At 39.7% G+C, this 27,332-nt stretch overlaps 1 protein-coding gene across 10 annotated transcripts in view; it reads left to right on the top strand.

The window, feature by feature from the left end:
• SEMA3D (semaphorin 3D) overlaps positions 1-27,332 on the top strand; it is a 145,952-nt gene that overhangs the window by 10,989 nt on the left and 107,631 nt on the right. Inside the window, exon 1 of one of the 10 annotated variants that reach the window (XM_063323564.1) lies at positions 1,438-1,513. The exons of 7 other annotated variants lie outside the window; for them this stretch is intronic. The gene's annotated coding sequence lies outside the window, so the exon portion shown is untranslated. Of the gene's footprint in view, positions 1-1,437; positions 1,514-6,015; positions 6,134-14,781; positions 14,853-27,332 lie in introns of those variants that run through there. 2 more of the 10 variants (XM_063323563.1, XM_063323565.1) reach the window with 2 other exon arrangements.

Genomic DNA, 27,332 nt, shown 5'->3' with positions numbered 1-27,332 from the left:
GAGCCACACGGAAGAAGAGGTGTGAGCACAAGCAGAAAAGTTGAAAAGGTGCTGTCAGAGGATGCAGAAATTAATGATTGACACTGTGAAAACAGTTTGTTCTGTAGAGCCACCAAGACTCGGGGCGTTGTGTTCAGATGGATCCAGGATCCTCAGTCAGTGTCTTCAGTGTTTTCTCCTACAAGATCAGTAGCTTTTTTTCCAACTAGTTATATTAGATCCCACCAATGGGATCTGGTCTGACGTACAAATATATTATATTATGGAAAAATTCCCAGGCTTAGCCTGTGTGTGCCACCACTCAGAGAGAAAACCCATCTATACTGTGGAGGCAGCAGCAATTGCTCAGAGCTCTTTTTGGACATGCTCAAGTTGAAGATGTGACCTCAGTCCCATGGGTGTCTTTTCTTGTGTAGCTGTCATTTCCACCTCCTGCTTTTCTCTTAGGCTGGGAGAAAGTCCCAAAATAGGCATTTGAGTTTTTGGCAGTGTTTGCTGCCTGATTACTTATTCTTCATTCCCTACAGAGATATGGTGGTGCGTGGGATTCTCTGGTTTGTGTAAAACTTCGAAGTAGCATGTTCCTCTTGTGGTTCACAAGACATAGGTTGGAAACCCTGACACAGAACAAACATGTTTCCTTGTTCTTAAGCTGGGTGGTTTTGGCATAGGAATTTTATCTTTTTCAATTTCAGAAGATGGGCAAGGCAATTTAGTGGAAGAATTGCAGAATCTTGTTTTCTTGATGTGTCCGGAAACTGAATCCCATTTGGACAATAACTGCTAGTCCATTAACAAGTTACTGGATTCAGTATAAGGGTGGCTGTCTGAGGTTTCTGTGGTCTGTTTAGTACAGGAGTTGATCAAATGTGCCTCTACTAATCTGAAGTTTTACAATTATTTAAACATCTTTCTTGAAATATGCATGATACTTTACCTGTATGTTTCCCGCCAGCTGTCCATACTCAGTGCTTATAGTTTCTGAAAGCAAAACATGGATAGGCTTTGATGGTAATTCAAAGCTGATATAGGATTGTTTTGATTAGTTTGATCATAGCTGCTGTCCTAGAAGGGGAGAACTGCATTTGTGTAGTACCAGAAACAGGTTTTTATCTTGTCATTTGTTTGAATAATGTGAGACTGTCACCTCTCTCTCTCCCTTCAGAAATTTGCTTTTCTGTCTCACCTTACTGAGATAATTTCCAAAAAAATATCAACACAGATGAAATGAATAGGGTCTTTTTTAATAAATTGGCCCTTGTTGCAACCCAGGTGCAAGTCCCGGGGAAGTCAGAGGACATGCTTAGCATTCAGCAGTTCTCCCCAAGATTATTCTAAGAAACACATATCGCCCAATACTGAAGCCTGCTCTGGTCTGATAAGGTTTGTCTACATGCGGAAGTCAGCGTGCTGTTGAACTAGAATAAGAGTGTACAGTGTGGTATCTTCTTCACAGTAATTCTCTGCATGACCAGGCGCAGGGTGTATGTCCTAAGGCTGCTTTCGAAGTCAAGTAAGCTGCTTTCTAATTAAAAGTCTAATACACACTTCTGTCTGACGTGATTGCAGTGCCGGTGATTGGGTGTGTCAGTATGCTGCTAATTCACATTTTACTGTGTCCGGACTCTCATGTTGACAAGCCCTAAGTATTTCAATTTTAAGGTCTTGGTCAATTATTTCTGTAAGTGCAACAGAAATACCAGTGCACTGTGCTGTGATACAGAGTGCTCAGATGCCACATATCAGAGTAGAACACTGTGCTCATTGAAGTGAATACAACATTTTAACTGATTTTAGTGAAAGGTCCAACTTTATGCTTGTGTTCATGTGTTTACTTATATCATAGTAACACCTAACGATCCAACCTGGAATTATAGCCTCGTTGTGCTATTACTGGTAAGTTAACATCTAAAGAGAGCTTAGAGAAGAGCAATAAAAATGAGAAGGGAGGCTTTGAGCCAGGTTTGATTTATGAGGAAAAATTAAAGGATTTGAGCATGCATAGCTTGTTTGAGTTTGACAAAGAAGACAATATGACTGTAAATACTTCAAAAGTTTAATTCCAAAACCAGCAGAGGATTTGCTTAATGTTAAGGACATTCCAAAGGTTAGGACAGCAGCTCAGGAGACCTGGGGTTAATTCCATGACATACGTCCTTAGGCAAGTCATTTCTGCTTAGATCCTAGCAAATTCCTAAAGGCACCCAACTGTCACTTCTTTGTCTACATCATGGAGTGTTTGTCAGCTGAGACTGAAAACCACCTAATTTAGACAATTAACTTGCTAAATACCTTTGCAGGTCTGGATCGTGGCCTCTACCTGCCTCAGCTATATATGTCTGTGAATGGGTAAAAGCTGCCCTTTGTCATAGGAAGAGTGTGAGAATAATATGTTTGGAAAGTATGGGTGTTTGTTATTTGTAACAATGGGAGCCATGCAAGTATACTGAGCAGAAAAAACTAATTAAGATGGGATTTATTTCACTTGTCCGTAGTGTAAGGTAGTCATCTAATCTTTCTCTATTTTCAGTACGGAGATGAGGGGCTCCAAAGGGCAATGAGCCCTATTCGGCGACAGTATCTGAAATGGGGGATGAATTCACCCCAGCAGTGCCTGTCTCCACCTTCTCTGGAGGGAGCCAAGACAATGCCTGAATTTTAGATGGTTGAAATCAGGCAAGAATAAAAGGATCAAACAAAATCAACTCAGCTTGATTTTAAGGGAAAAAAATGTCTTCAATGAGCGTATTTACTGAAAGGTTCTTTTAAAAGAATTACAGAAACCAGCTCAAAGAACTTCCTTTTTTCTCCTGTTATTTCTCATAAAACATTCAGGAAGTATTTTATTAAAAACTAACTACATGATAGAGCTCCCAGTTACCATGTTTGTGTGAAGCAGTCCTTGTGCAGACTAGCAACCTCCCATAAGTGCTACGGTGCACGTACTACTAATGAATGTTGTAGCCAGTAAGGTGTACGTGTCCCACGTTACCTAATACTACATTTGAAATTCTAGGCCTTAATAACTAAATGGGAGCTGAGCTCCTTTGAAAATCTACTCCTAATGTCTCTTGCTTTAATACAGTAGCCTCATGGGAGCTGGAGATACTGCGTTACCTCTGGGTGGTAGCTACCTCCTTGAAAAAGACCAATCCACAGAGAAAATACAATTATGGGCACTGTGAATTTAAAGAAAAAACATAATGTGGGAAAGTTATTCATAGGAGAGCTACAAAAATTCTGGGAGCTCCTATTAGAGCTGCTGGAGGTCCCTGGGCAAAGCAGCTGTAGGATGCTAGGGGTCTGAGGAAAGGTTGAGAAATAAACACTCATGAGGAAGACCGAGGTAACCTATCTGAGGTCCCTGCTAACTCATGCAATTGCACAAGTTCACATTTCAAAGAAAGATGAGCTTTATCAGTTTATCCTGCTGTAGGTGTGACTCAGTGATAGAATCCTCCTTTATATTATTACATTTGTTACCCTGTGGGACAGCAACATCTCTTTGTGACTAGTTTACTCCTTTTGATTTGCCCTCTTCAAAGAAAAGGCCTGTTTGCAGGCTTTGTCCCTCTTCTCTTGGTAGCTCCCACCTCCAGCCTCTCCAGAGCTCATCTTCACACAGCTGGACTCTTGTTTTCCTCACAACTGCTTGTCGTTTACCTACTTCACTGGATCTGCAGGGGAGGGAAGGAGAGAGTCCCTTCGCTATTCAGCCCTCTGTCTCCTGGCTCATCTATTGATGAAGGGGCAGGGATGAGTGAGCAATAAGTCACTTCAGGGACAGGGACCTGGTGTCAGAGAGCCTGTGGCCACATATGATACTGGACTAGACTTATGCTTGGGAATGTCTAAAATATGCTGAATTTATAAGTGCAAAATGTATTTGCAAGAGTTTATATTGCTTTTTCTTGACCTTACAGACCCAATACCTATTACTTTGGGAAATTGGAGATAGACTGTCCTAAGAACTTAGAGGAGGATTTAGGGTTCACACAGGGGATCTAAACGCAGTGGGGGTTTTATCTGGGTGTGGAGCAATCCTGACTTAAACCAGGACATGAACTAAGAACCCTCTAACTGAAGAAGTGTATTTGGGTCACAAGGCTGTGAGCTTGAACCCCCATCTTCAACCTGAGTGAGATTTAGTCAGCAAGTTAGGTGTGAGATGCACCTATTGCTGGTTCCCCAGAGAGCCTGGGCTTGAACTAGGCACAATGTTCCTGGACACTGGAAGGACTCTTGGCTGTTCCTGCTGCAGAAATGCATATATATACACGCACACATGTATATATATATTCTGCACTGTCAATGCGTAAGGGAATAAAGGTGGAGATTATGTGAATTGCACTGAGACCAGCTTCTTGCTGGGCTCCCTTGACACACCAGGTTCCCAATCCCTTCCATGAGTGACTCCAAACCTGTGAATTCACATGATCAACTTGCCCTAATTCAGGGGCTCTGAATCATCCTCTGTATGTACCTATATCTTTCCTGTGATTTACATCCTCTGAATCTCACACAGAGGCCTGATGTGGGCAGTGAAAGATGCTTCCAAGGGCCCAGTGGTTCAGACACAGAGGACGACTCTGTGTATGAGTGCTTGTCCACAGGTCACTGCAGGTTGTAAAACATAACACAGAGGACAGAGAGAAAGCAGGCAACAGTGACAGGAACACCACATTGCCTATATATAGCTAAGTAGCTGTTGTGCTCTGCCTGTCACTGTTATGAACAACTATCTCACTTTTTGCTCCCTGTCTCTGTTTTATCCATCTGGTGTCATTCATTATATACTTAGACTATAAGCTGAAAGGAGGAGAGACTCTTGTACCCTCCGTCATAGTATGTGCAGCAGTATGGGGTCCTGCCCCTGACTGGGGCCTCTAGGCACTATCTCAGTATAAATAATACATAAAAATAGATCAGCAGTGTAACATCCATCAAGAAAACCATACAGAGACCTAAACAGCGCTTTAGTATTGAATTGCTCTACTGTCTAATGTGGGGTTCATGCAATAGCTTGCTGTAGTTTTCCGAATTAGAAGACAGATCATACAAAGCTGTATATCTATGGGCAATGTGCAGGGAGCTTGGGGGAAATCTATAATTACTAAAATTGGGAAGTGTGCCAAAGATGATTTACAAGTATGGGGAAGAATGCATCTTTTGTGATGTTGAGGATTTTATCAGGTTTATTTTGGAAGCTTTCCAAGATTAATAGCAAAAAACAGCCAAAAATTTTGAAGTGAAGCAATCAGACCAAATTTCAGCTGCAGCAATAGCTGTGATAGCCCAGGGGTTTACAGCAGCTTCCTCTCTCTTGACACAGCACTGATTGTTCATGTTGCACCAGGTAGGATGACATTAAGGAAAACGATTTAACTGAGTGATGCAGACAGCTTTTGAGGTGTGATAGGGCAATACACAAGAGAAATGGGTATTATTAATATTATCACCTGTATTACAGCCATTGCTGTAAAGTTCATCTGCACTCAGAGCCTCATTAGTCTACACACGATGTACAAAAAGCATGAGTTAAAACTCCTCTGAAAAAACATTAACAGGTATGTCAGAGAACAAAGGTGTACCTGAGAACTTAGGTATTACTGTTCTCATTCAGCTTGGAGTCATGAAGGTGTAGTGATTTGCTCTTTCATAGTTGTAGGTAACTGTTCCTTGCAATTGATTTGATGGGATTGCTGAGGGGGAGGTTTGGAAGGTGGAAATGGACAAGTCTTTGGCCACTGAGGATTTGTTTCTTGTAATGGCAAAACAGTGGACCTGTAGCACCAATTTTCAAATGCTTTTTGAGAGAAATTGATTGTAGTTGTCTGATATTCTTTCATTTTTAAAGATCCTTTTGTGCAATTACTTTTCTATTTGACCCATGACTCCACCTGTTGGAGCTCCATTTCCATTTGGTAACGCTGATTGAGGGCTCTAAGGAGCAAGCTCTAAGTATCTCAACTAAGATGGTCATGTAGTTTCTCTATCTAATCAGCAGAGAGGGAGACACCTCAGCTTCCCATCCAAGAAGTCTGAAGTGGCTGGGAGTAATCAGCCCCTGAAGTGCCTGTTTCTCTCTAATGACTGTAAATGGAAACTAGATGAACTGACACCTAGAGCTGGGGTGAGTCTCTTAACCATCAACACAGGAGACTCTTTCACTGTTTCAGTGCCAGAACGTTCAATGAAATAACCTCTGTGCTAGTTTTTTTTTCTTTTTTTTTTTTTTTTTCCTCTCTCCCCTTCATCTTTCAAAAAACATGCTGTTGCAAACTTGGAGCAGAGGTAGCATCTTCAGTCTCTGCTGCTAAACCAGGATGGGCTTCTATGCTGGTGAACCAGGATGGGCTTACATGGTGATGGCTGCTGGAGCCGATCTGCCCCGTTGTTCACTGGCAGTGCTGCAGGAGTGTAATGTAGTGTATTTAGTATGGGAAAATCACACAGGATTTGATTTAGGATTATCACTGCCATGGCTGTTGAGCATCTGGGTGGCTGTTTGGTGAAGGGAGTATAAAAGCTTGCTGGGTGCTTTTATGTCACACGACAAATGAAATTAATAAGTAAATCAAAGAGAATGTGATTGAAGAGACTGAGACTTTTCCCTTAACTTTAAAGAGTTGTATTTGACCTATTAATCCAAAATTGTGTCTACAGGCACAATATACACCTACAGGAAAACAAAGACAAACCTTCATATTTGTCTGCTTTTTTAACATCTGCGTTAGTCTTTTATGGTTTATCTGGAGCCACGGTGGCCATTTTCCTGCTGTCGTACCCAGGTTGGAAGAGGGAAACTTCTCTGTGGCATCTTATAACTTATTTTTGTTAGCTTTTTGGAGGTTCAGCATCCCTGGAGGTATAAGTGCTGAGAACTGTGCAAATCAGACTCCTGATTCTTTCTGTATCAGACAACCTGGTGGCTCCTGATTTCAGAGTTTCTTCGTACAAAACAAAGTCCTTCAGTTCTGCAGAAGACTTTATAAATCCATGTAGGGAGACTAAGAGTTCTTGATTTCCATAGATCCAAATAAACCCATTAAAAGAAAAAGGTTTCTTTTGTTGCTCTCAAGAAGAGTTAGGCAAACAACTTGAGCAGCAAGAGAAGAGGTAAGCAGTTGCACAATCTTCATTGGTATCATTCACATTCACACGTTGGGAAAAGAATTCCCAGCTCAAGAGTGGGCTCAAAATTAAAAGAGAAACATCCCCAAGGCTTTTGGAATAGGAAAAAGAAAAGAAGCTGCAGAAGCTCAACTCTCATGAATTGTTAAAACAAAACAAACAGCTGGATGGCAGAAGGGTTGTTCTCTGCCATAAAACATTTCCTGAAACTCTTTCTTCCAAGATCCATGCTGATTATTTATTTGTTTTAGTTTTTCTTTCTCATGAATTGATTTGATTAAAAAAAAATTAGGCATCTCATCTTCTGAATATGACGAGAGGATGCTAGCAATAATTTTGCCAGTTTCTTAAGTGCCATCAATTAATCCCTTCTTCTGAGCATATGGTGGAAGAGAGCAAGGGATTCATCCCATATCCTTCTTTGCCTGTAACCTTTTGTCTGTAATCTAAAAGTTAATTTCCTGTTTCCACCCTCATTTCATCGTGAACCTTCTGTCCTCAGTCCTGCAGATCCATTTGCAGCAAGTGTAGTAACACTGAACGTAAGGTGTTTAAAGTAAACCGGACAGTGCTGACTGCAGCTAAGAGTGACTTCATGAACAGGTCATCTGGCAGAAGGAAAGAGGTGGTGACATTGGCATGAGGGTCATGACAAGTACTGTAGGCCCCCCTGCCACAGTGCTGCCTGCATGGCTTTTATCACCTCTCTTTCTTTTTTGAGGTCTGTATCTCATGGAAGGTGAACTAAGAACATCCATGGAGAAGTCGGTGAAATTCTGCTCTAAAAGCATGACCCTGAGCCGGATCTTGTAAGAGGACACTTGTGTGCACTGTTGTGATTATCAGCTGTTTGCTGTTTTATTCCAAGTTTCTCAAAGCTTTTCTGAAAACAGAGTTGCAATGATCAGAAAAAAACAGCCGATGTTTTAGCCTGGCACTGTCTTCTGTAAAACCAGAGTTAAATTTCAAAAATTTCACCTGTAGTTTATCTGCCCACACCTAGAACCTAGAGCCGCCTTCCCTTTTTACTTTCTACCTGAAAGTCGTGTTAGCCCAATTTGTACATCTGTATTCCCACTGTTGGAATATTTTTCATGGCTTAGTATTCTCCACAGAAATTACACAATGAAAGGCAGTACATTTTAAGTGCCAAAACTTGCTGGGATGCTTTGCTGGCTCTGTCACTGACTGCCTATCTTGCTCGGCTGATGGCTGATGGCGTTAGTGGCACGTTTCCCTCGTGGGTTCAGGGACTCTCAAGCCGACTGCAGGGGAGACAGATGGGTCACATCTGTATTTGCAAGTTAAACAAGGCCAAAAGACGGTATGGGCCCGCAGTAACCCGTGATGTTTGTTAGCGTGCTCACTGGACTGGTTTTTGCTTTTGTCAACTAGCACATTTCCAAACTGCCTATCATAAGCTGGGGGGATGTGGAGGGATCCCAGGAGGCAATATGGATGAGACCACTCGGTTTTGAAGGGAACAAGGGTTTAGCTGTATGGACAGAAGCTGTGCCGGGCTGCTCTGTCTCAGGATCTGCAAATAGTGTCTGGCACATTTTCTTTGTTGATACAGACTTAGACTTGGGGTCTGGAAGCTCAAGTCAGAGCTGTGCTGGGGGCAACTGTACCATATTCCTGTAATTACACAGGCTTTTCCTCCACCCGTCTTTTGTTTGTTTTGTCTTCTTAGATGTAAGCTCATCAGGGAAGGCATTGACACTTGCTCTTTGTTTGTAGAGTGTTTAGTACCATGTGGCCCTGACCTGCATAGATTTCACTGCAAATAAAGGCAGTTGAATCTACTCTTGCCTCTTTGCTTGTGGTTTGCAATGTTTTCCCTGACTATAGCTGTACCGTTAAGGAAGGAACAAAGGCTAGCTACTTAAGAACTGTAAAACCTGCTTCACTTCAGCCCTGGCTATTTAATTTTGTAGGCTTATGTCAGACCCTTAAGGTTAAAAATGTTTCTTTTCTTGTCTTGGCTTGAACAGTAAATGGAATGTTTCAAAGGCAAAAAAAAAAAAAAGAGTCCATACGACGCAGGCCAGAGTGATGCAGCCTTGCCTGTTTTTCTTGATCTGAAACACTTTATTAGCTGGAGCACAATATGGCCTTGCCGTCTCAGTTTCCATCCCATTTTTGGATGGAAAGTTGCACACCAAACAGGCCCAGAAGCAATCATTTGCTCATGAACGGGCAGACGTTTGCTCCCTTTCTTTGCAGCGTAACATTTTCTTGGTCAGACTTTTCTTCATCCCTTCCTCCTCCATGAATGCCCCCAAAACTGCAGAGTAGATAATTTTGGCTTACCATGAGCAAAGCTCTGAGACGATAATGAGAACCAGTGAAGAAACTCTCCATGTCTTACATGATACAGACTTGAACTCTGCTGAGGGGGCCGCATGCAGCAAGGTCAGGAGTGTGATGAAGTATAAGTTTGGAAGGGGAATCTGCTGGAGAGATAGTATAACCCACTGAGTGATAAGTGCTGACAGACTGGCACCCTGGTGTTTGAAGTGCTTTCCCTTGCGGCAGAAGTATGTCTCTGATCCTGTTGTGTTATGGCCAGACTCGGTCTGTTTTGAAAGCCTATACTTTCTTCACATGGAGACTCAGAAAGATTCAGGCTGAATGTATTTAACAGACCCCTGAATTTTGGGCCATGGTTAAAGATAAATTTTAAAGATTCGATATGGCCTTCCCAAAAGGCATTTGTAAGAATAATCATAAGCATATGTCAGTGCATTTACATTATTATTATTATATGTTTACATTAATGTTTTTCTAATACTTCACCATTAAGTTACTGTGTTTAGCGTGCTAGTTCATAGGAATAAAAGTATTAAGTTATGATTTCAAAAGAATGATAAAACAATAACACTGGGGAAGTTCAGTCATCTTCTAGTACTTAACAAATTGCGAGCATTATTCAATCTGTCCAGGCAGGCTCTTGCATGGTTCCTGTTCTTCTCTGTTTCTTTCCTGTGGGTTTAGCTTGAGAGTGCTCCCAGTATGGCCACACAGGGAGAAAAACTGAAATATGTGAGTGAGACCCAGGGTGGGAGGTGGAAGATTAAGTGAAACGTCCTGGGACCTTCCAGGAGAAAGCTGCTCTGCTCTTTACGTAAACCTCGGTGACAGAAATAATATCCGAAGCTGGTCATGGATGATTTGACTAATATGGGATCTTAAGAAACAGTAGCGGTATGTTTTCAGTTCCTTGAATCAGTTTACTTTGGTTACATTTTTGAATTTATATATATGTATAAAGAATTACAAATTTTGTAAATGAAAAAGCTTGGGAGAGAGAAAAAAAGAGATTATTCTTTTTTTTTACCTGTAGTTTCTAGTCTAGGACTGGGGTAAGTTCCCCATCCCATTTGCTGTATCTCCAGGACAGCAATATTGTGTCACATTTTCAGAAGATTTCTGGTACCTGACATAGAAATTCTGTCATCTAGACTGGTTCTTTGACAACCAGTGATCAGAACACTTCACTGCTTTAGAAGACAATAGGAGGCAAGGGTATAATCCTTAATAGTACACAGGACTAATCAGGCCTCTCTTTAACTACTTGAATACAGAGGGCATATCTGCACAGATAATAGAAGAAAACACTGTTTTCGTTTTGATTAATAATAATAAAGCACTAACAGACATGCAGATATGTCAGTTTTCAGTGATTTGCAGCCATGCTCCCCTCCGCTGGAAACAATGAGAAATAATTTACAAGCGCTTTCATTATCAGCATCCCAAAGGATAACTGTCTGCACTTTCATTCCTTCCCAGTCTCTAACGTATATGCACTAGGCTGCATTTTTTAACCATGCAATCAGAAAGTATGTATTCCTCAGGACCTCTGGGTCATTCCTGCAGAGGGTGGACACTGAATGAGAAAGACACCGAGGAAGCAGAAATGTTGTCGTGTTATTTTTAAATGAGCTTAGTAAAACATTGCCTTTATTTTCTCTCCGCTTCACAGACTTACTGTGAGAGGCAAGACCATGTTGTTTGCCATCACATTCCAGCTGTAGTGCTGACATTTGTAGCGTTTCAGTTCTTGGCCTTAGAATCTTCTCATTTCCTTTATCATGGAATCGCTTTTGTGTAGTGTGACATTTTCTTTGATTTCCTCTCAAGTAAGAACACTACCACAATAAAGACACATACACCTAACATCGCTAATATACTTTTCCTTTCTAGTAGCAGAAGGGTAAGAGCCTGTTACACAACCATCGGAGGGATTCATTCCTTTGCCTCCTACAGCAGAGGACCATGCTCAGACATGTCGGGGTTTTATGATGGTTCAGCAAATGCTACTCAGTGAAGGGCATTATGTAGGGAGCAACTCTACATAGATCTGGAACCGGAGAAACAAAAGGGATTGTTCTAGTAATGTTTTTCGTTGGTTTTGGAAGCATTTATTTGGTCAAATAGATAAACAAGTGATAGCATATCCTACATTTTCTCCTCCCGTATAGGATCTGATATTTAACTAGAGTCAACAGAAGGTGCTAAAGAGCTCAGGTTGGTAGTTTCAGTGTCTGGTGGTTTCTGTTTCTCCCTATTGATTATGCATGTAGCTTCAAGTGACTGGGCTGCCAGCTTCTATTTTCCAGGTACCTAAATAGAAAGGAGGTGAGTCTGAACCTTAGAGAGATTATCAAATATTTTTACACTAAATTTGTTAAAGACAAGCTCGACTTTCATTCAAATTATCTGAACGAATGTGCTCACTAATTATTCTGTCAAAAGAATTCAGAAATGGAACTCAGACAATAAATTTAATATTTGTGTACTAGAGAACACAACTATCACCAATATTAGGGTCATGATGGTCACGGTCCTTTTCTACCTAATTAGTGCAACTTCAATGAAGACAGTGGACACACACCAAGGTATCCCTCACTGACTACTCTCTGCATTACTCTGATACAGGTCTATAGTGGACACTTTGTTATAAATCTTTATTATAAATCTCTGCTTCTTTCATTAACTTGTGAAGACATTTGGTAAAATAAAAGGAAGTTAATTGCTGGGAAAAGAATGAGGAAGGAAAATGAGAAGGAATAATTGGATAATCACTGTTTGCAACTGTAAACTTTTCTACAGTATTGATCATCATGATTTAGGAAAAAAAAATGCATTTTCTCATTATTATGTTTAGAAATTGCATGATCTCAAGAGGCTTGAAAGCCTTCAAAGATATTGAACATGGGCAATAGTATCATGATGGGTAATAGTATTCTTGACAATTTATATATTTGATCTAAGTATAAATGCATCTACTTAGAAAAGGCAAATTAGCATTCATCTTTGATGTCATGTATGAATTTTAAAACATGGAATCTTCAGTATTTATTTCTCTGAATGAGATTCAGTACAAAGCTTTCATGTTTACTTCTGCAGCTCATTTGCTCAGGAGAATCAATTTACCTGATGGACACCTCTCGCGTTATGAGACAGCTATTTGCCTTTCTAGAGATCCAGTTCATCTTTGTGAAAACAGAATTAGGCTGTCAGCATGCAGTTCTTTAAAATAAGCTCCACACTTCACCAATGTGGTGGGTAAGATCATGACATAGTTTACGGATCTACACAGGATTTTAGAAGGAATTCATAGGGATTCCTGTGGGGCTTGACCTTGTTGACAGTGTTATTGACATAACTCATTTTCTTCTCTGTTACACAATGGAAATCTAAAATGTAGGCTTATTAAATAGCCTCATTGAGTTCTAGGAGCGTTACAGCTTCTTTCACCTTTTTTTTTTTTTAAAATTCAAGTTTTATTTATTAGCCTGTACATTTTCATATTAGGGGAATTTCCTGTGGACAGAAATGAACCAACTATTTGATATACTATGTGTGATTAAGAAATATTTCAAACTGAAGATTCTGGAATAAATTGCCTGCTTTTTCTTGGTGTGGAGGGTGAAAAGCTAAAAAAAAACCAGAGAGTAATTCTGTTTTTCATTAAGATGCTTCTGCTGTAACAATTGATATAACAATTATAAAAAGCTTTATAGGAACTGAAACTGAAAACTACAGTGCAGAGAATGTGATGTTGTTTTGCACTTTGTCTCCTATTTTATACTTTAGATTTTCTCAGTATTGTGCAGCACAAATTTAGTGAGCAGTTTAAAAAACAGACTGCTAATCAGTGACACTGCTTGTGTTTTTCATTCTTGTGGGTGCTTCTGAAGAACCCCTAACTATATTATGAACGTTATTTTGCAACAAACTTCGTGCCTGTGTAATTGATCACTATTTTGTTGACTTTTTCCTTTTACACCAAAAAAGAATTATGGCCCTGCATTAAAAAAAAAAAAAAGAATAAAAATTACATTTCAGATTATATTGGCTTAGTGTATTGAATATGTTCCCAGAGATATGTCCGAGAATCTATCTTGTTCTGCAGTAATAGTTTATAATTAAACTTCTTTTTCCCTGGAGGGCCCTTGTTTTGGCTTTCTAAGAGCAAAAATGCAACGTGATAGATGTGTCTTTGTTTTTTTCACCTCAGATGAATGGAACAAATGTCCAGATTCGCCTAAATTGCTGCCAACATATAATCTTTAAAAATTTAAAAAAAAAGAGCTGTTTGTTTATTTGAAGGAATTCTGCCAGTATTTGGAAGCAACATAAATACAAGAACAAATGGTTATTTAATTATTTTAAAGCACTAGTATTGTATTTATTGGCCTATTGTTTGTACTAAATTGAGCTGTTGTCATGACGTTAGTCTTCTTAATACAACACACAAATATGCAGTTAATATCCTGAGGATTTAAAAAAAAAAGATGTTGCCTTGTCAGATGTCTTTCAGAACTGGCTTTGTTGTGACAGTTGTGTTAGATTGTCTTTCGTTTGGGTATTGTTCCTGTAGTCAGTTCACACAGGGTAATCAGCTCAGTCTTTTTCCACTTCTAACTCTATTAAACCTGTTTTACCGAGTCTGAAGAGTTCCCCCCTCCCCCTCCGCTCCTTTTGCAGGTGCTCTTCACAGAGATGCTCTGCAGCTTCCGAGCGGTGGCATTGGCCAAAGTCCGACCCAGCAGGGCTGAACAGGGCTGTCAGACGGAGAAATCAAGGTCCACAGTTTGGCTGATTGGGTCGAATGGTTTTTGTGAGGACGCGTTAGCTCAATGCCTCACGAACGCATGCGTTTCCAGCCTTGGCTGTGGCTGATAGCATGTTACCGTCGGGAGGGCAACATGGCCTTTTGGTCCCCCTCTGAAAGCTCTGCTTTTATTTTGAATGCTGCAATTAGTGGAATTAATGCGTGAGGGTTTTACAGGCAACATCCTGCCTGAAACCACATGTTGGACAAGGCTAAACTAGAAGATACACTCAGGGTCGGGGTTAGTCTGACACACAGGAAAGGAGAGGAGCTGTTGCAGAGTTTCGAAATTTTGTGTCCTCCAATCCAGATATCAGACTGGGCCAGATCCCAGCGAATGTATCCTTTAGTTCATTACTTGCACCTACTGAATTTTAAAAATTAGAACAGGGTTTTCAGAGTGACCAAACTCCTTCAGTTGTTTTTTTTGTTTCTCTCTCTGTCTTTGGGTGTACCAGGGAGTCATAGATAACTATCTTGCAGCAGTAGCTTTCTAAACTGAACATCAGAATGAGGTACTTCGCATGAGCGGAGAGGTTTTGGATGTCCTGTGACTGAGTTTGATAGTCTCCTTCAATAGCACAATCTGCCAGAGGTGGGTATGCACATTCCCATTCAACTTTTGCTATTTGAACAGCAAATAATTTCTGGTTTTTTCCTCCCTTTTTGAGAGGAAGACTAACGAGAGGCAATAATACCTCCCACACTGATTGCCATCGTATCCCGGTCTCAAGCTTGCCCCAGTCCATCTTGACACAGCCGAATACAGATGCAGTGGTGGTTTGGGGCAGCCCCCGTGGGAAGAGGTGGGAAGCGCTTGTGGGAAGAGTTGGCTCAGCAGGACTTGCTCTTACCTACCCTTCACCCCCTCGCCAGCTCTTTACCCCTGATAGCCCCAGCTATCCCCCCAGCCAGCGCTCGCCCTTGGCAATGGTGCATTGCTGCTTTATGGCCAGCTTTGCTCAGGTCCCTGTCCTTCTCGCTGGCTTCCTCCCACTGCTGAGGCTGTCCATGACAAACAGCAGCATTGTTTCCCAGTCTGGTTTCTGAGATTTCTCACCGTGCCTCCTGCCCCCAGAGTTAAGCAACTGCCGTTGCACGGCGCACTGAACTCTGCATGACCAGTTTGAGGGATTTCTCAACTGCGGCGTCCTGGGGTACGGCACCAGAGCCTGCCTCCAATTAGCTCAAGAGCACAGTTCCAGACACATGTATTTGGTTCAGCAAATGCTATTTGTTTGTTGGGTGATGATGTTTTTCTAAGCTTATGCTTTATTCATAGCATGAGTGACATTTCTGCAAGAGGTGGTGATGTGTCTCTCGGTCTTAGTTTTTTTCTGGTTTTGGAAATATACGTCAAACTGCTATAGCAGTGCACATTAGATTGCTTATGTATGAGTAAAATCGCAATGATAACCAGGGATTTATACATTAAATTAAACAAATATAGTCACTAGGTTTTAAAAACAATATGTCATTACCGTGATGAAAGAAATACTTTTGATTCAAGGACGGAATAGATATCGGGTTTAAATTTAATTTTGTATTACTATTTTGTGATTATCATTCTTGGATTGCTCGTGGGATTTAAATGCACACCTTTCAAAATGAAATGTATAAATATGAATATTTAGACAGCTCATTTCAAGATTACTAGGTACTTTATTACCTCACCTACAAGACAATTTCATATTTGCTTTGATCCTCTTTGATCTCAAACAGATAGCAACCAGCTTTCAGCAGTGTCTCTTCATAATGTTTCTTTTTCATTATTCCCATGCCTTAGACTAAATTGCTTCCACTGAAGATGTTCAGTGGCCCAAATGACAGTATTTGAATTCTGAATTCATTGGATCTCTCTTTCTGGTTTTTTTTTCTTTTGGCCAGTTTTCAGATTAATAATGTGAGAGTAGATAAGTTTCAGGGGAAAAAAAAAAAAGAAAAAGAGATTAAAAAATTATATGTCAGTATATTAGCTCAATAATATGATTATGCAGCATCAAAAGAATAAAGCTGTGCATTTCTCCAGTGCCCTGAGAAAACCTTTTTTTAAACCTTTGCCTCTCAGAGATTTGTATTCCTGTGGGAACGTAAGTGATACCAAGGGCAGCAGATTTTGAGTGCAGCTGTAGTTATCATTAAAAGAGATAAGTATTTGAAGGAATTTTGATATTTCAGCCATTCTGTGATATCAAAGGTCTCTTGTGTGAAATACAGAACTATGCCAACAAAAATATTGATGACCATTGATTGCTACTTTGTGCTCCATTAAAAGAAAAAAGCCTGCAAGATGCATTCTATTTTTAATATTTGAAAAATAAGGTCATAATAAGCTGTAAACTCATACTCGGGTGCTGAGAATCACGATTATTCCCTATGGAACAAGACATACATATACGTATGCCTATATCTGAGTAGGCACCAGTTACTTTTCTGTGAATCTTGCATCATTTACATCCTTAGACTATTACGGATGTAACAACATTACAAATAAATTTTAAATTGCTTTTACATTGGCAAACAGAAGTTTGGATCAAATACATTGAAAGAAATGCAGAATTTTTTTATTTTCTGAGATTCTAAAGTTCACATATTACAAAGCAGTACAGTGTATGTTCTGATTGTATTTAACTTTCCTTACCTAGTAATATGAAATAATAGAAAAATAAGTTTTATCTAAAGTCTAGAAGCCTAGAAAATGAATGAATAGTTTGAAGTACTGCCTTCAGCTGTCACATTGAGAAGTGAAGGGTCACCACATCGAAGAAGCTGCTCAGTAGCCTCTGCAGGACTGACCAAAGCAATGAAATCTGTGTCCTGTGTACGTGATGAAACGCTAAAACATAGCTGAAAGAAAGCTAGTGTTATATTGAGAGGTTCCGTGTTCATTGTAACTCCTGAATCATCTATTAGATTTTCTTGTTTTTTATAGTTTAAGCTTGTTTTTGCCAAATATCAGTCTCAGAACTTTGCGCCCTGCACTTTGACAAGAGGCAGTGGTGTAAAAGTGGTGGGAAGTGAACCTTTAGTAGTATCCTTTCTCTATCCTTTCTCCTTTTGCCATTCTCCCAAAGCAAAACTTGGAGACCCTTTCAAGCTATTTGCCAGTGTTCACTATTAATCTACACCCTATATCTACATTTTTTAAAATTTGGGTTTGAATCTTATTCAACCAAGTCTGCTATCCAGCCATTATTCATCTAAGAAACAATGCACGCTAACTGTATTGTGTTTTTCCTATTGCAAAACCTTGTCTGTCTTTTTTAAAAAAATATTATGATTTTATTTTTCTGAAGGAAGAATGGATTCAGACGCAGTACCTGCCAAACTTGGAGAGACTTCAGACATAGGTTCCAGTTTTTACCAGTCTCTAGTGCTTTGTGGATCCATACTCAGGCTTTTTAACTTTGAACATGCTGATATTTTTTAGCCATTTAATATATGGGAGTCAAAAAGTCATATTGGCACGGAGGAAAATACAGAAAAGCAGTTTATAAGCCCGTGAAAGAATGCCGTTGTATTACAGCTGCTTAACAAGTTATTGCACATCAGCTGAAGTACTGTAATTGTCTGTCCATGCACTTGAGCTTGCCCAGAGTGAGGTAAACATCCATGTGCTCCAGGGATTACTCATTAAATGAAGCATTATGTTTTAATACTAAGAAGTCTCTGCTGTCCTTCCATTATTTTCTACTTTAAAGACAAATTTACTCTGCATAAGGGTAATTTTAATTATGTGGTTTGCTGTGTGTATATGTTGGATGTTTTTCAATTGCTCATGCAGACTGTAGACAAACTCATACATATGTGCGCACACAACATTTTCCCTGCTATAATTAGGTATTTCTGGCATTTTGCAATAGCAGGATCAAGGCCAAATTGTAGCTACCTTTGGAAAATATTAAAAGTAGCTGTAATTGAAAAAGGAGGTGTAACTTTTCTGATATAAAACTTAATGAGGATTTTTTTTTTTTTTCAGAAAGTGTAATGTTTTCCACCATCATTTCAATGTTAGTTTTGATCAAAGAAGTCGTGGAATTTTTGAATACGTGTATTTTTTGAAACAGCTCTGAAACTCACTAGGCAATGACAGAAATGTCATTACATTGTTGTGATCCTCTGCACGTTACTAACTTAACGTGAAACTTGACTTTTGATTGATATAATCAAAATAACTGAATAAGTTTTTAATTCTAAATAAGTAAATATAACTAATTAGATCCTTTGGAATAATACAGTTTATAATAGTGAGTTGAAAAAATCGTTGTTGTAAAAGGAAAGGAACCATTTTCTGTAGGGCCAGCTCACTGTAGCATTTCTGAGATGTAATGCATTTGGATATTTATTACCCTTCATGATTCACTAGAAGGGATATTGCTAAAGAAGCTGTATTCTGACAGGCCCTTAAATTAACGACTTTGTATGTATGAAGTATGAAGTATATAAAGTACAATTGTTTTTTTTAGTATTTATATTTTTCTACTTATCCATTAGAATGCAACAAACTCAGATGAGGAATCCCTTTCACGAGCTGTAAATTTCAAGTTTTAACCTATTGACTTCATGCAAGTAAAAATCCTCCAGTGGGAGTAAGATGTTCATCATATCTTAACATAAAGTCCAGGAGTCAAGGAAACGCCTGACTGGAATAAGCAAGTAGCTCATCCAGTCTGCCATTCTGGCACCAAGAGTGGGTAAGATCAGATGTTTTAATGGGAGACATAAATCTTCACAATTTTACTGTTCTAAATCACAAGATGATGTTTTTTACAGCACTCGCACCTTGAAACATAGAGCTTATAACTGTTTTTCCACATAGTCAGTATACAGTGCAAATATGAAAATACATTTCTTAAATTATCTATCCTAACGATTTTGAGAACAGAAGAATTTAAACATATATTATCAACTTTTGCAAAAGTAAGTCCCCTTTCCCCCCTCTTTTATTTAAATTATAAGGAGAGTAGAAGTTTTGTATGTGGGAAAATTTGGCCATTTCAGTACAGTAAAATTTAATTTTGCTGCAGTGTGAGAGAGGCAGAGGGCCTTGTCAGGAAGAGAGGTGACAGAGCTACCCAAGTCCTAGGTGTCCTGGGATGCTTTTTCCACCCTACCACCAAAGTTATTCACCAAGAATGATGAGTGGGAGCTCTTCTGCTACTGGTGTTGAGCCACTGTTGTCTGTGAAACTTGAAGGGTTTCTCTTTCACTGGTCTAAGCTGTGATTTTTGCCCCACCCATGTATTTGCCAACCTTGGCAAAAGGTTTTTGGTTGAATATTCAAAGCTGGTCCTGGATTCTGACCAAAGATTTAGTTGTGAAATGTTGCATCTCATTTTGTGCAGTGACAGCAGCAAGGTATTTTTCTTCGGCAGCAAATACTTATTGGGGCTGACCACTACTATCACCTTCTTAATTTTCTCTGACCAATTTTCTCTTGATTTCTCAGCCACTCTGTGAGTCTATTATGCAAAGTAAAGTAATGAGGTAGCATGCATAATGCCTCTAATGTTAAACCAGTTGGATGATCATCACAACTCAATCAGAATCTTCCTATTTTTATTGTCCAGTAGGATCTATTTTCTGGCTATTATGAAGATGGTGGTATTTGAGGGGAAATTAATAAGTTGTCAGGTTGCATTGTTGGTTTTGGAAGTGGTTCTTCACACATCGGATAGTAGACATACAAAATTGTTCGCCAGATGGTGTTGCAGATGCAAGAATTTTACAAGGGCTCAAAGGGAGGCTGGACAAGTACTTGAAAGTGATATCTACTTGGGGGTTACAAAATAGACAGGCCACAATAGGCTCAGGAAATCTCCTGAGCTGAAAATAGATTAAGAGAAGGGGGAGCATTAAGGGTGGGGAAATATCATATATAAATGTTCTATTCTTATTCTTCCTTACACCTACTGTTGAAAACAGACGAGTAGACTGGATAAGCCTTCAGTCTTGCCATTACAAACATTTTTATATTCTTATTTAAATAAGGAGCTGTTGTGTGAGAGGATTTTTCTGGAACAGGAAATGAATGTTGAAGGTGGAGAAAACCCAGAACTGCTTAAATGTAGAAAATCAGTAATGTGTTTTGTGATACATATTGCTAAGGAAAGCAAATTGAGAGACAACTTCAATGTTGAAAGAAGCTCAAATGCAATTACTTTCTCAGTTACAGACTGCATAGATTTGCAGCCTTGCTTTTTTAGCTTTTCCATTTCATCTCATATTACTGCAAGGAACAGATTTGCATTGTTTTTTTGGCGATTTCTCCCGGTAATTCTCGAAGTACATACAGAAGGCATCTGCTGATCTAGCTGCACATCTCCTGAGCCCTACGTGCTCCTTTCTAAATCTGTAGCCAAACTTAAGTACCATAACTTACACTTCCGTACACATATACTATTGATAAACAAAGAAACAATCAGCTGTGCAAGGATGTCTGCTAAAGATGTTCCTCTTTTTCAGAAAGGAGATCGTTATGTGGAACAATTAAAAGGGGCACAGTCAATTCATAGTTCCTGAGTCAATTCAGTGACTCATAATATTGGAATTTATTATGCACATAAGGCATTTATTTTAATCTTGTGTTTTTTTTCATTTGTCTCATCCTTTGTTAGGATTGGCCTTGCATGCTGGATTCTTATCTTTTTATTGTTTTGTGTTTTTTAATGTTTATACAAGCACTTCTGAAAAACAAGAATGCAGCTGAGGTGCCTCTAAAGGAATAGAGATGCTCGGGTTCAAGTGGCCTTTTTTAATTGACTCTGCATGTCCTGACTGCCAGCGCTGGGTTATAACTTGTAAATGAGACTGGAAACAGAATACTTTCTCATCATCCACAACATTTAAATTTGCCTCTGGCAGAATTGTTGCCAAAAAAAAGGTTATGTTTATCAGGGTTATTATTGTTCTTAATATGATGAGTATTAATGATGATGGTAAAAATTATAGCTGTCCTTACTACCAAAATTGCTCTACTTAATATTAAGAAGAACAAAGTGCTGCTACAGTGTTTTTCTTTGCATGTTTTAGTATTTTGGCAGATGATATCAGCCACAGACTTGTATCAGCCATCTGAAATAACTGCTTGCTGATCATTAGAGTGATTAGAACCCACGAGCTTACAGATACTCTGGAACCTGTCAAGATAAAATGCTGTGAGAAGGTATTTTTCCAGAAAGTCCATCTGAAAGAAAACCTGCTTTTTGCCTCCTCTCAGTTTATTAATGGTGTGAGACAAGAGCATTTTAGCTATAATTTTCTTGGTACAAATTATTAGTCATTTTTGTTCTTTTTAGATGATGCTTTCAGTGGCCTTTTTTTTTTTTTTTTTTTTTCTTCTCTCACCATATGTCTTGGTCGTTCACAAATCTCCGTAATAATAAAACTCACAGTTTACATGTATGATGTCTATGTTTTTTCTGGGTTCCGGGGAAGTGTGACTGTTCTCTGTGTCCTGGAAAGGCAGTTGTGAGATCTCACCCTGAGTTGCACATTACGCACAAAGAACTAGTGACGAGCTCTTTCTGTGCCTCAGGAGGAGCACAAAGCAGCTGTAGTGGGACTAAGGGTCCAGACAGCTGATCTCATTGAGGATGGAGGATGGTCAGCATAACAGAGAAAACGTTCGATAGCTTGTCAATTCATGACCCAAAGGTCTAAGAGACTTCCATTCCCTCAGACAAATGCTGATCCCCATTAATATGAATGGTTGAACTTCATTTGACATCAGTCAGTCCTGGGTCTGAGTGCAAGTACATTATTCCCTGTGCCATTAATGCAGGTCACATACCCCAGCTGAGCAGACAAGGGAAGCAGAGTTTCCAGTAGTTATTGTTGTTTTGCTTTTGTGGTACTGTGTGAAGATGATCAATAGGTTTATTCCTCTGTAACTGTGTTCCACGCTTGAGTAGCTTCAATATATTTCTTGCATTTTATAAAGCTCGTCCTTACACTTGTGCGTGTTTATTTAAAACTGATATGCTATGTCAGATAACCCATTTGACTCGGTAGAAGGAAGCGTATCGTATTTAAGGGAGTGGCATTGATAACTGCTGATTAATATAAACTCATTCCACTCCTTAGTCACTTCAAGTCCTTCTAGAATGGCTACTGAATACATTCAGCATCAGCTTCCCCAGCTGTGAAACTGGAATAGTAGGAAAACATTTCTGTTGCAGATTCAGTATTGTATGTACTAGTTACTGTATACTTTAAATTGAATGTATGAAAGGTGTTATATAAGTTTTAAAAACTACATCTTATTTGTGTTTTATTCCTCTCTGGGCACAGGAATTTCAGTATTGCATTGCAGATTTTAAAAAAAAAATTAAAAAATCAAGGATTAATTTGTCTAAAAAGTTATCACCTCTCCTCATTTTAGAGGTGTTTACCATTTAGTTTGCTGAAGAACCCATGGACCAAGGTTCCTTTTGAACAGCCAATGTCTAGTTTTTCTGATGATTTATTCCTAGTAGTTCTGTTTTTCTGGTTCCTTGTGAAGAAATTGGCCTTCCCATGGTCTGTCCATGTAAGGCTTTTGTATAATGCATGCTCATTTAGTTAGTTGTTATATTTGTAAGCTCCAGCTGCAGCCATCACTCTCTAAATCTGTCATTGAAGGATTTTGTTTTAAATTCTGCCTGGCTTTGTCTTCAGATGTCTCTGAATTCCTCCCTGTGTTGAGTCACAGCTGTGAAAAGAGAAATCTACCTCTTTAATTCAATGGGTCAGCGGTTTAAAAGCACTAAAGCCCAGTGGGGAATAGCTTAAGGAAGATAGTTAATCATGATGATCCCAAGGGGTTTCATAAACTTACATAGACCTCATCTGACATAAAGTGTCCTGGATATCTTCAAGCCCTGGCTTCTTTGAGGGGTGCCTGTTTTACCAGGGAGTGGGATCCTCCATAGAACAAGCACCTGTGGTGGATGTTTGCCACCTGCTCAGCCGTGGCTATGGAAACACAACTTAATCTTCTCCAACACATCCCTTTTCTAGCTAAGACGGCGTGGAGGCCAAATCCGCTCTAGTCATTTTTCTCCCCACAACCTTGAGAAGCTTTTAATGTGGTAACTACAATGGCTCCCACTTCTTGATCCAACTGGGAGATAATAGACTTGCAGGAAGGAGTTGCTAATTTGGACAAAAAAGAGAGATCAGGCTGGAACACATGGCTGATATTTTGTCTTCTGACTGACAGAACTCATTGGCTTAGTTTGAGGGTCAGCAGTCCATCCCAGCGATACTTCTCACCCAGCTTCCTCTTCTAGCTCCAGTAGGGGAATCCTGGAAGAAATCCCCTTCTTGTCTCATCAATGCAGACAAAAACGTTACTTCAAATACAGTGTCAATAATTTTGACGCTTAGTTCTGTGTTTAGTTCTCATGGCGTGGGCAAACCAGGACTGTGGCAGCCTTGTGATATTGGATTAAGTGATATAGCTAATGCTGTGTCTGTACCTGTTCTATGTGTACTTCACTTGTCCTGTGCACACATTGCTATTCTTGATACAGGGATTTAGGATCTGCTTGTGAATCAGCTCTTGAATTACTGCAGCTTTCAGACCGTTTCATCAAAGGAAGGCCTTCTGGATTTCAGTCAGATTTCAGTAGTAAAGGAGTTGATTTGTAAGCAGATCAGGTAGGCATTGCCCTCATCAGAAAAGTCCTTGGAAAGATAAGGATGATTGCTAGAGAGTAGGAAAAGCCATTTGATGGCTGTCAGAGACTTAAGTGATCAGTGGAAAGGTGTTGGATGTTGCTGAAGACCTTCAATGTGTGATCCAGTTCAGTTATTCCTTTGTCCATTAGCTGTTAAAGAAACTAATAGAAAAATTTAGGTTGGAGGGTATATCAGGAGGTCATATTGTCCCATTTGCAGCTCAAAGGGTCAGAACTCCCTCAAGATCAAGACTGCCTCATCGTCTCAGGGGGAAAACGAAATTAGAGGTAGTGTTTTATATCCTACCTTTTTTGTATTAATCTTATGGTTATGGCAACTCCCCAGTAACTAACTGGTTAACTGCCTAAAAAGCTTTGCTATTTTTCAGTTAAGTATTGATTCATCTGTGCACCCTCTGTCCTCACTTTGTCCTCACGAGACAAAGGAAAGTTATTGTGGTTTTAAACCAAAGTGGAAATAGTTCTGCGTTGAATGGAGGTGGTGATGCTTGAATTCTTGTTTTCTTTTTCAGTATGGCTGTTTCAGATTCCAGGAACTGTCATGCTAGAACCCTTCACAAAGCAGTTTAAAAATAGACCAGCAAAACAACTCTACTGCACCAAATAGAAATTGATTTCTGCTGCAACACAAGCAGAAAGTTCTCTTAGGGTCTGATAGCAGCATGTTCTAACCCTTGAAAATGGTAAAGTTGGTGATCAGTGAACACAGGACTGTAAAAGCTTTGATAACCTGCTGTCTGAACTCACGCTGGCCATGTGTTACTCCTTATGCAGCTCTGTGAAGTTCTTGTTTATGGGAAATTAAACTGTGATTGCTTGTAATTTTCTGCAGTTTGCTCAAGGGCTTAAATCAAGAGTAGAACACTGGAAGAAGTGGTATGTGAGTCATGGGTCTCGATGCAGCAATCACAGCCAGCAGCGTGTAGTCCCTGGTGAGAAGGGTGGCTGGGTGACTAAGGCACTGCCTGGAGGTCAAGGGGATGTGGGTACTGGTCCTAACTGGTAGGGTGACCTTATGCAAGTGATGTCATCTCCTATGCTAACATTAAAAAAAAATCAATTAACTCATAATGGCAAGGAGAGAGGATAGAGATGAGAGGCATTAAAGCTTTTAAACTGCTCGGGCGATGAGTACCTGAGGGAAACCCGTCAAGAGGAATAGGTCCACATTAAGTTAGTGAATTGTGTAAGCTTACAAATGGGCTGTGCTACAGTGTCTCTGCTGGTTCTCTGTCACACGTCCTCCAAATGTAAATGAAATCAAACAGCTAAAAAAAACTAGGAAGAATGCAGATGCATTCAGCCTAACAAAAAAATAACTGGGTTAATGTGCCAACACAGATCACTGCACTGCAGTGTACACGTTCATATGTATATCATTTTACATATTGGCTGCACAAAATGTTGATCCAAAATTAGTTGGGCAATAGATGTAAAAACCCCTCCTCCAACAGAGTTCAAGTGTATAGTCATGAATTATTAAATCAAAATTTGTTGGAAATGTAAATTAAAATCCTTCCGGCATGTCTCTCCCTATACTGTAGTCTCTATATTAAAGCCCTGCAGACTGTGCTGTACAGAGTTCACTGACAGTGCATCAAATAATGAGGCCATACGTCGTTGAAAGGAATTCTACAAAAATATGCCACTGGATATACAGTGAACATATTTGATCAAAGCCCAGCTGCCATATGAAGTACACATTTTTTAACCATCACTAAACTCTATTAACCTGAATTCTTTTGAAAAGTATCAGATCACACTTTTACACAGCTGACAATGAACTAAATAATACTGGCAGTTAATGAAACATCCTACCAGGATTAGTGCAATAAAAATAATTCGAAAAATGGTTAATTATATTAAGATGCCAACTACAACGTGCAGTTACCTGTCCTTTGTATTTCTAACCTTCTACTATTCTCTGAGAGTCCCACAGCCAGCTTTTAGATACAGCTGGGAAATCTGTGAGTGACTATAAGCATTTAAGCAGAATTCCAAACTAGTTGGCAACGCATTTCCGTTCATCAGATAAATCTAGCTACAAATTTTAGCACAATAGAGTATTTGCTGTGAAATGAAATTAACATTATAAATATATCTGTAAATGTAAATCTTAGTTCTTCTATTTCTTTCAGTTTTGGGGGAGGGTTGTTTTGGTTTTTTTCTGGTTGGGTTTTTTTCAGTAGGGTCTGATGGGTTATGATGTGCTGGGTGGCTGTGGGCAGAACCAAGGTGTTTCTGCCTGCACACAGAGGTGGCTGGCTGGTGGTGCCTCTGATGCATGTGTGGTATAGTGTGGTATGGATGGTGTGGTACGGAATTAATGGAGCCATACAACAGTAAGAGCTGGCTTAGGTCTGGATTGCTTGGATCAAGGACAGAGGAGCCCTACCTACTTGCATCTATAGATATATCCATGCAGACAACTTACTGGATATACCCTTTCAGAGTGTTATTTACCTTGCTGCTGTATCGTGCCTAGAAGTAAGTCTGGACTTGATTCGTGACAAATTTCACCAGAGTGCTGCGTTGTCTTCCCATCAAGCTGCATTTTTCACAAGCATGCAAAATACATGGTAGCACAAGTCTCCGTTCAAGTAACTGATCTGTAAAATACCGCATTGCCCGTAGTTACTGGTGACCCCCAGAAACACCAGCTGCTCAAGACCTCTGGTAATAGAACTGTCACTGCTAGAGGACTCTTGCTCCACCCCTGCAGACCTTGGAAAGTCTCCTATGAAAGGAGTTACAGAGAACAGTTTTTCCATAGCAAAACACTGGCAAGAATTCCTGGAGGTGAAAAAGAGACTGTAATCCTTCCTTTGAGTTGGCCATTGTAGGTATATGTTTCTTCCAGCAAAAGAATGGTAGTTGCAGGGTCAGTGGCTTAGCTGGCTTGACAGTGCTGCCTGGGGTTAATTTAGGTTTTAGCAGGACAAAAGCAATCTGTTAGTGTTTAAATGTTCAGGCAGATCTCCCCAAAATGAGCATTTCTTTTCTCTGATGGCCATCATGACACTTTTCTGGCTTTTCAGTATTTTCTCAACAGCAGGCCAAGGCTGTTCCACCGGTAAAGCTTCCTGCATGCGTTCTCTCCCTGCCTGTTTTATTCAGAGCTGAGCCAAGCCACCCCAAGTGCTGCAGGTGGTGACAGACGTTTTAGAGGAAAATTCTCTGGCTCTCTGCGAAAACCTTCGGATGTCACGGTACTCGGCAGGAAGCAGTTTTCATCTAGTCTACCTTTTCATTAATGTCTCCAGCAATTTTTGTCCTACTGCCTTTTTCTTTTCTTGGATACCAAAGTTACAAAACCCGTCTTAGAATCACTTTTCATAGCTTGAGAAGTTTTTTTGGTCTGCTGGGGAAACATGCTGTACTTAAAATAATGT

Source organism: Chroicocephalus ridibundus, chromosome 1 (assembly GCF_963924245.1).
Source record: "Chroicocephalus ridibundus chromosome 1, bChrRid1.1, whole genome shotgun sequence".
Classification (NCBI taxonomy): Eukaryota; Metazoa; Chordata; class Aves; order Charadriiformes; family Laridae; genus Chroicocephalus; species Chroicocephalus ridibundus.
The sequence above is the reverse complement of the archived record's forward strand: the minus strand, read 5'-3'. Positions and strand labels throughout refer to the sequence as shown.